This window comes from Fundulus heteroclitus, chromosome 8 (assembly GCF_011125445.2).
Source record: "Fundulus heteroclitus isolate FHET01 chromosome 8, MU-UCD_Fhet_4.1, whole genome shotgun sequence".
NCBI classification, from domain to species: Eukaryota; Metazoa; Chordata; class Actinopteri; order Cyprinodontiformes; family Fundulidae; genus Fundulus; species Fundulus heteroclitus.
In genome coordinates, this window is record NC_046368.1 from 26,445,827 (window position 1) to 26,455,309 (window position 9,483).

Sequence of the window (9,483 nt, forward strand, 5' to 3'; positions counted from 1 at the left end):
AGTTAGCAGAGTGAAATTTCAATGTTCTTTGAATGTGTGAATGGGTGTGTTAACAGTCTAAGCGATAAAACCACACACACAGATGTCGGATTTTATTTTGTGAGACATTGAGAAAGGTTAGATGTGCCACACATTTTGAAATGCGATAGAAATATCCAGACAAAACCAAAGTGAACCAAACCAAAACAAATCAAGTGTTACATAAATGTTAATTGCAGAAGAGTTGATAGGTTTTACTTTTGCTGTAACTACAGCTGCCATTCATTTGGGGTATGTCTCTACCTGCTTTGAACATGTATAAACTGAATCTGAAGCCAGTTCCTCTTTGTAGCTCAGTCAGATCAGATAAAGAGTATCTGTGAGCGGCACAGTCTCCCCACCGGTTATGAATTGAGTTTAGGTCTAGACTTTGACTGGGCCACTCTCAGACATTACCATAGTTTCATCCAAATCATTACATTTAGGTGAAATTAGTGTTACTGTCCTGCTGGAAGGCGAACCTCGGTCATGTCCCTACTTAAGACAATGGTCCCCCGAGCATGATGCTGTCAGCAACATGTTTAGTTTTTTTGCTCTTTTTGTTTGTTTTTTTGTCAGGTTGGTGCTCAGAGTAATGTGCACATTTACTTTTCACGCATTCGGTCTACATTTGCACGTTGACCAAAAACCTTCATTTTCATTGTTTCAGACCAGAGCAGCTTCTACTACCTGTTTTTTTTTGCGTACCCCATGTAGCTTGTGGCAAACGGCTGCTTCGTTGTGGCTTTCTTTTTGCCACTGTTTGCATCAAGGCTATATTTGAGAACTTCACTATTTAGAGTTATTGCATCAGCGGTTTCTAACTTCAAATAGTCTTTGGGGAGATGTTAAAAGCTAAATATTGTTTTATGACATAATGCAGCTTTAAACTTCCTCCACAACTTTATCACCGACCTGTCTGTTGTGCTCCTTGGTCTACATAACGTTGTTTGTTCACTAATGTTCTTAGAACAACTGCATTTATACTGACATGGAGGTAATTTAGGGTTGTCAGAGTCACAGGAGCTGAAAACAAATGCAAGTTACACTTTTCTAAAGGTTTTGTCCACTTTGCAATCATGTAAAATCATTTTTTCTAGTTTGTGGTTTTGACAAGCCGAGCTAACTGTGCTTCCCTTTGCTTCAGATATTCATTAAACCCAGCAGGTGTTGCTACGCCAAGTCACTCTGCTGTCCTGTCAAAGATAGGAATAATAGTAAAGTGAGAAGACACAAAAACCAAAGAAGACACAGACGCTGACTTGGCAGAGGACTTTTTCAGGCTCCATCCACCAAGAGGTATGTCTCATCTCCCTCAATGATCTCAAGCCCAGGCGCTCGAAATGAGAGGGCCCTGAAGCAAGGGTGCAATCTCTGCGAGCTAAATCACTGGCCTGTGCTCATCGGCCGTAAACATGTCACTGCCGAACTGGGTCATTCCTCTCGTGGCGTGCACATCAAACAGGGGGGCCTCCGCTGCAGCACCGGCTGGCTCGTTGCACCCCCCACACTATGTGGTCTATTTTCTTTTCTCTCTTTTGTCTCCGTGACATGTCATCACCTCTGGCCCTTCACGGCATGCGGCCATGCAGCAGAGAAGACACGGAACCAACCTGGTCCTCAGTCAGCGATGAGGTCAGCTATAAGAAGGGTGTATATCATTTGTAAAGAGAAGGTGAGAAGAGATAGATTCCCTTTGTCAAACTGCAAGAGGAGGTCTCATTTAAACGTAGAGTAGTGTTTCTGCTTCAATGGGGAATTTCACAGTAAAAAAAACAGATAACTGATTTCTGAACAATTTGCTTCCCTATCACAGAAAAGGTAGAAGATGCATGTTTTGTTTTCTCTCAGACATTAACACCAGATGACAGCTCAGGTTCCTATTCTTTGTCACTGATTTCCCAGAACTGTCCACTGCAGCCTGCCAACATTAGCCATTAATCATCTCACGGAGCGCTTTTCCAAGGCATCTCGTTAATGCGAGGCAGAAGTTAAATATACAGGTTTGTTTTTTTTACCTCCCTTTTGGCAGCTGCATTAAACATCATTTTCTTTTTCAGTTTCTTACCTTGATTTGTTGGTAACATGTCATTTACAGCTTACTAATGGTCTTAAAACCATGTTTTACAACCCTGTAACGTCTTAAAACAGGGCATCTTGCAGAAGTATTCACATCCCCTGAAGTTTTTCTTGTAATGGCACAGATGCACATTTTAGTGTAATTTATTATGGTCTTAATTGACAAACCACCATAAATTGGTGCTAGACTGAATAGCGTGGTGTGGATTTGTGTTCAGCCCCCTTTAATGCGACACCCCAAAGTAACTCTGGTCAGGGAGAAAGCTTTAAACATTTTATTGTTCAATCCATGATCCAAAGTTGCGTATAGGTGCAACTGCAGCAGCCACAAATAGTGAAGCAGCCAGGATGAATGGAGCAACTATGGAAGAGCTGCACAGATGTGCAGCTCAGGTGGGACACTCTTTCACATATGTAACAACATGTTAAGAGACGTTTTTTCTTTTGTGTACTTTTAAAGTGCAAAGCAAAGGAAATTATTACAACTTAAACCTAAACAGCAACCCAACACGTCTTAATAAACTTTGCAATAAACACTACAATAACTCCAAACTGTGTAATGGCATCACTTATTGTTTTACTCTATATCTAACTTAAATCACCCTTTGCTTTCAGTTATTGGCTCAGTTCAATACTTATTTTCATTAATAAAAAATATTTAAATGAAATTGATTTTAAAAACAAGTTGGTACACTTTATTTTACCTGTAATATGTATTTTGTGGCAGCACCACTTGCAACAATCCCTGCCAACAAGCAATCTCCCAGTGGGTGACTGGCCTCACTGGTGGCTCAGTGGGAAGAGTAGTTGTTCCACAATCTAAAAGTTCTAGGTTTGATTCCAGCTTCTTCCTACCACATGTTGATGTGATACTTACCCCAAGGTTGGTCTGAGTGTGAGTATGTGACAGGGTCAAAGTGGATGTAGTTGAATGTGTATCAGTACGACTAGAGAAGTGCTCTGCTAAAAATTCAGTTTTTTTTATTATTACTAGTGCTTCAAAAGTTTTATTTTTCCTCCTGCAAAAACACAGAGGTGACGTATCTGGTTAAAAAGCTAATTTCGTTAGTCGTTGGATCGTTAGTCCAAACGGATATCCTCCCAGGAACTCTGGGGCTTGTAACCATGCGTTTGGACAAATCCAAGTCTCTTTTCCTGTTTTTCTGTTAAACCTTGATTCTTCTTTTTCTGAGCCAAACGATCCTTGATGAGAGGCTCATTTTGGTTCAAAAAGCAATTAATGGTGTGATAAGGTGACATACCTCGACCTTAGAGTTCAGCGTGGCTCTTTTTTTACTGTCCAGTGTCTGATCACATTGATGTTGCATTGTCTCTTGTGGCCGTGTCCTGTCAGGTTGGCTACATTTCCACAACCTTTATACTTTTAATAAGTTTGGCAGCTGTTGTCACAATAATGAACATAAAACTTCTTGTAGATGTTTATAGTGTTTACCTTAGATCTGAAGCAAAAGGATACATTTAGTACACCATATGAGTGCCTGCACTTTTCTAACATATTTGGGCATGTGAATTAAAATCTATGCGTATGTATGATTTATTATTTAGCAGCTCTGAAAACTTCAAGTGAGATAAATAAGCATATAATAATAAAGAACAGTTAACATTTAACATTGTAGGTGAATTGTGATTAAAGATGCATTTTGTGGTGAGGAATTAATCTGGACAGTGCTGCGTTTATCACATAAAGTACACATGATTAAAAGATCGTTACTCCTCAATTTAAAGACTTAATCTCATACATTCAGTTTGGTGTTCCTGGCTGTTGAAGTGAGAATGAATAACATAGTGAGAAAAGTGTCAGAAAGAAGATTGCTGCAACTTTTACATCTGGTAAGGGATTTAAATTGTTCTCAAAAGAATTTGAAATCAGCCTTTCCACTTCATGCCAAATAGTCTACAGGTGGAAAAAATTGAAAACAATGACCAACATGCTCTGGTCTGGCCATGCAAGCAGGTTCACCCTGAGAACTTTCTGCAAGTTCTGAAAGCATAAAAATACCCCAAAAATATCATCCTGGAACCGGCATCAGGATCTTGGTACCCTTGATATGAAAGTCAATACCTGTATAATCAGAGACTGCAGTAATGTGACTTGTACAGGAGGATTCCAAGGAGAAAAACGTTGTCCTTTAACAAAAACAAGAATTATGGCCAGATTGCAGTTTGCCATAGAGAATAAAGAAAAAAGGGATCTATGTAACAATGTTTTTTTCAACAGGTGTGTCTAAAATTACATTTTTAGTACACCAGAGCATTAACCAAACACGGCGTTCCAGGAAAAGAACATGATCAACTGTGATGCATGAGGGTGGAAATGTTATTGTTTAGAGATGCGTTGTTGCAGCAACGAGTTTGTTACAAGAAGCAGCCTACTGGACTGATTTTTATATTAGTTATATAATATAAACTGTGCACCAAAGCACTGATGTTATTAGTTAGTTACATTAGCTAACATTTCTATCAGACAGAAATAGCAATAAAACCAACCTTCAGGTTTTTCTTCAGTTGATAAAGATTTACCTTTACCAAATGGTCTCTGTCTTTCTGGACAAAAAAATTTACAGTTTGTGAGTATAACTTCTCCAAACACTTGACTGGAGACTGACACAAATTAGGAAGAAATCATGAGTGGGGTCCAAAAAGAGAAAAGAATTTGGCCAAAAATATATTAAAATAACAGCCTTATCACAGGACAGGATAGTAAGACACCTTCACTTGGGTCAAATGCTGTTTACTTTCTCTGAACCCTCATTAGTTCCATCAGCTCTCTCTCTGCTTTGTTTCTCCTGAGTGGAAAGGATCCTCTGCTGTGGCTCACGCAGTTACTGTCTGCCCCGCAAATTTACCCTGAAGGTGGAAGACTCTTGGATGTTTGGCTCTTCCTCTCCTACAAAACTGAACTGTAAGCATTCTTAACTACCTCAGTTAAAACTTAACCAGGATTATGGTGAATAACAACAGATCAACCAAATTTTAAAAATAATTTCCTTTATTCTCCCATAATGGGTAAGATTATTAAAAAAGATAAAAAGTGTAGAAAAACGTAGTAGAAACTTAGTAGTGGAGCAAAATGTTTTTTTTGTTTTTGTTTTTTTTACTTGTTTCTGCAGGTTCTTGGTTCAGTGCATTGATTGGTCAATGAATCATTGTATACAGTTATGTGTCTTCATCTTCTTTCTCTGTCTCGCTCTGTTCTCCCCTTCATCGTTCCTTATCCTGACTCGGCTCTCACAAGTACATTAAGGTTGAGTTTTCTTTGACACGTCCGCTTAAAGCTAGGGTCAGCGATTTTTACGGAAGTTTGCCCAAGTCCCCTTTTTTGTATAACTGCGCATTCGCAAGACCGTCTTACCTCACTCTTCCGCTCCTCAGGGGGATCGCATGAAAGAAATTTTCCCAAATCCACTCTGGTCTTGTTTCTTTCTACTGAGGCCTTCCTCTTCTTTTAATAAACATGAATGCCGTTCGCTTATTGCGACTCTCAGCCATGTTGAAACTAGCGTTGCGCTCATAACATTTTTTGGCCCCGATACGATACCCGACACCTGGCTGTGCAGTATTGGCCGATACTGATACCATATCGATACCATCTGTTTGAAATTGATGTGTGTGTGTATAGATGAAGAACTGCATACTACTTAGGGTACTAGTATAACTTTTTATTGCCTATCTGGAATGGGTGACAATAGTGCCAATAAACTTTTGGCTCTCAAAGGCCAAATAGTGCAACATTTGTGAAATTGTAACATGTATAGAAGTAGTGCAACAGTAAGAGTAAAATTACATTCATTTAATTGAATAATCTCTTTTAAAACCTGAGTTTTGGCTCTCAAATGCCACAATAGTGCAACTTTCATGAACTTATATAACATGTATAATACTAGTCGGGAGAGAGAAGGCTGCGTTCAAGTGACATACAAACGTCAAAATGGTATCGGTGGCCTTTTTGTTGGTACTTGCTGATACAGATACCACCATTTTAGTGCTGGATCGGGGCCCCGTCCAATACTGGTATCGGTATCGGTGCAACACTGGTTGAAAGTGAGAGCAGCGGAGCTACAAAGACGGCTAACAGCTAACCTAGCTGCTAAGCTAACTGGATACATAAATACTAGAAGTGCGCATGCGCAGCCAGCAAGCGGAAACTAGAAAGGAACGAGCACACACTCTGGTGTTACGTGAACGCGTCAGAGTGATTGGCATGTGGGACAATAAATAGATAAGGTGATTCCCTTGAAACTTGAGGGACAGAGGGGGGTGAGTAAATAATGTCTATGAGTGAGAACAGAAAGAAAACTCTGACAAATCCATGCCCTGTGGACCGAACGGCAGAGGTTAGTTAGAGTTTTTACAGGCCTGCAGCTCCCACAGCGAATGATTATTAACCTCCTGTTTGTGATAGGACAATTTTACCCTGTATAACAGAAAGTGTTTCTGAACAGGATTACCAACTATAGCTTTAGGTACAAGCTGTCGTCCCAAGGCCAGAGAGAGGACTGTTGTTCTTTCAAATCTGTTTATTTACATTTTGCAGAGGGAGAGTTTTGCCATAACTTCCCTACATAAGAAGGACCCTAAGAAGTGGGGAGGTGGATAACCTTGGTGGAAAAAAGTAGCTTTAAAGACAATTTGTTTTTGCATTTAAGCAATCCTGAGCATGTTCTGTAGGGTTTGAAGAGCATGTGTAATCTAATAGTCACCTGAAGCAGTCTTGGTGAGAGTGGAGGAGAGTTTGCACCTTCAGCGTTCATTTTTTTGCCTTTCTTAATGCTACTAATGGCACACGTCTCATTGCTTAGTTATTTCTGATTTCAAAACCCTGCTGTATCAAAACGGGACGATGCAGTGAACAAGCAAAAAATATCAAAATAGCATTCCTGTGTCAAAAGGGAACCAAAGTACGAAGAGGAAGTATCTTTTTTTTTTCTTTCCCGTTTTCGATGGCAAGAGAGGTTTGTCTGAATAGCCGTTGGTGGGTGCTACATTTCACAGGTTCGTCTCATGTTGGCGAACATTTAGGGGCAGTCCACGTGAGAGTTCTCAGCTTGCTCATAAAAGTAAAAGAAGCAGTGAACAGGGAATGAGAAGAGATTAATAAAAACCAGTGGTGTCTGAAAGGAGAGAGCGTTGGTTTAGGAAGTGCAGTGCAGACAGAAGGAGTCGTACAAGAGGCACATCCAGTGTTAGGACATGAAAGGAAACCGCTGCCGTGCAGCCACAGCTCAACTCTGCCATCTGAGAGCCCACAGAGCACTTTATTCCACAAAACCAAATTATTTCTGATGGATCCTGGAAGAAAAGAGAAACCCAGCTGTCAAATGCTTTGACAACAGAATGTCACTTTTGGGGTTTACACAAACGAAACAAATCATTTTAGCATGACTTTGCAATCTGCCAAATCTTGTTAGTGAAGGACAGACACACTTAATGTTGCATTATTATATTGTATATATAATTTTCTTTTGACCTACAGATTATATTGTAGGATATTCTGTTAAGGTGTCCATTACAAGACCCCTGCACACTTTGCAGACTGATATGATAAAAGCTAAGGAGGCTGAACACTTTTGCGTTGAGGCTGTGGTGAGACATCTGTCCGCTGGAAAGTGCTGATCTCATGGATGTTGATCACCCTTTGGCCAAAAAGCACAAGTTAATTTACAGTATTTTGAATCTGAAACCAAACACAGTAACAACACAAACATACAAACACAATATTCAGTTCCCTTTAGAACAACTACAAGATGTAAAATTCATCCTTTTTACAAAGAGGGAGCCACCTCGTTGTGTTTAGGATGACCAGCAGCTACTTGGCGTTTGCAGAGATCATTCTGACTGCGTTTTGATGCCAGTAGCCTGATCTTTGGTTATACATTATATGGATATTAAAATTTAGCTCTGAATAAGGGTGTGGTGGCGGTGCAGGGGTAGTCCTTGATGGTAGGCCACGACTCAAACTCCTTAGATTTGAGTCCTGGCCTGCAGACCTTCGCTGCATGTCTGCCCCATTCTCTCTCAACCCTGATTCCTGTCAGTCTGCTTTTAAAGATATGCTAGTGCCACAAATATATATAAAAATTGTAGGTCTGAATAACAAAGTTTTGTGGGTCAAATCCAATGGATTCTGTTTTTTTTATGCATTAAGTGGGGGGAAGTTCTAACCCATGCAATAATAAAAATTGACAGACTCAGTATCTATTAGGAACTGCTGTCAAGTGGTTCCAAAGGAGTATAAAATTGTGCATTATTGATGTCCTTGTGGTAAGAAATGCTGCAATACTTTATAATCTTAGCTAGAGAGATCATAATGATGTTGAATAAAAGCAGCACGTGAATGGAGCCCTGAGGAACTCCACATGTGATCTTTGCTTAGATTTACAATCGTCATATAATGCGGAGTGATACCAGTCTGCCAAGCTGGGGTGCTGATGGGAATTTTGGGCCCCATAACGAAGAAATCAAAATCCTCTACAAATATCATAAATATAGAAATAATTTTTCTTTTTTGCAGCCCTTGTCAGTTGGGGGCCCTTGGAATTATCCTAACCTTTCCCACCTATACGACGCTCCTGCTGCCAAGTATGATGACCTGAAATTGTGATTTTGGAATAACCTTCTCTCATCATATTTAGAAATTGTGTGTACTGAGTTTACAAAACCCTTATCCATTATCCTGTATTGTATCACAGACGATATTAAAAAAGGCAAATCCTATAAATGTTTTGTCTGGGAACAGAGATCACAGTTGTATTTTGTGTATCCACAGAAGAGCAGATGGGTCATCCGAGTATGATTGTTTTACGTGGGGAGGGGGGTAAACTCTCGCTGGCAGAGGTGGAGATTATACTGCGTGGTCTGAAGGCCAAAATAATCACTCCATCATCTGTAGCTCAGTTTATTATCCTAGATCTGCCCAAAACATTTAGGCTGGCTATTTGAAAACTGAACTTGTTTAATGTAGATCATGTTTAAGTAAATGTCATTTTCCAGTTTCAAATTTGGAAGAAAAAAAAAAAGTTCTTATGAGTGACTCAAAGGGGACCTCAGACGTTTGTATTGGGTTTCCTAATGTACCACAGCAACAGTTTGAAGTTCCTATTTTACAGATTGTTTCAACACCATCAGTACTGCTGTGTGTTGCTTCCCCTTTTGATTGCCTGTTGAACACTTAAAGTGACCTACTGTTGAACAAAGCTGCTAACATCCTTCTAAACCACAGACTGGATAGTATGGGGGTATTTCTCTCTCTCTCTCTCTCTCTGTCTCTCTGTCTCTCTCAGCCTTAATTAGGCCACCCACATTCACAGTCATGGCTCACATGGTTTCTCTGAAACATTTTCAGACGGTGTACACTGCAAACATGTA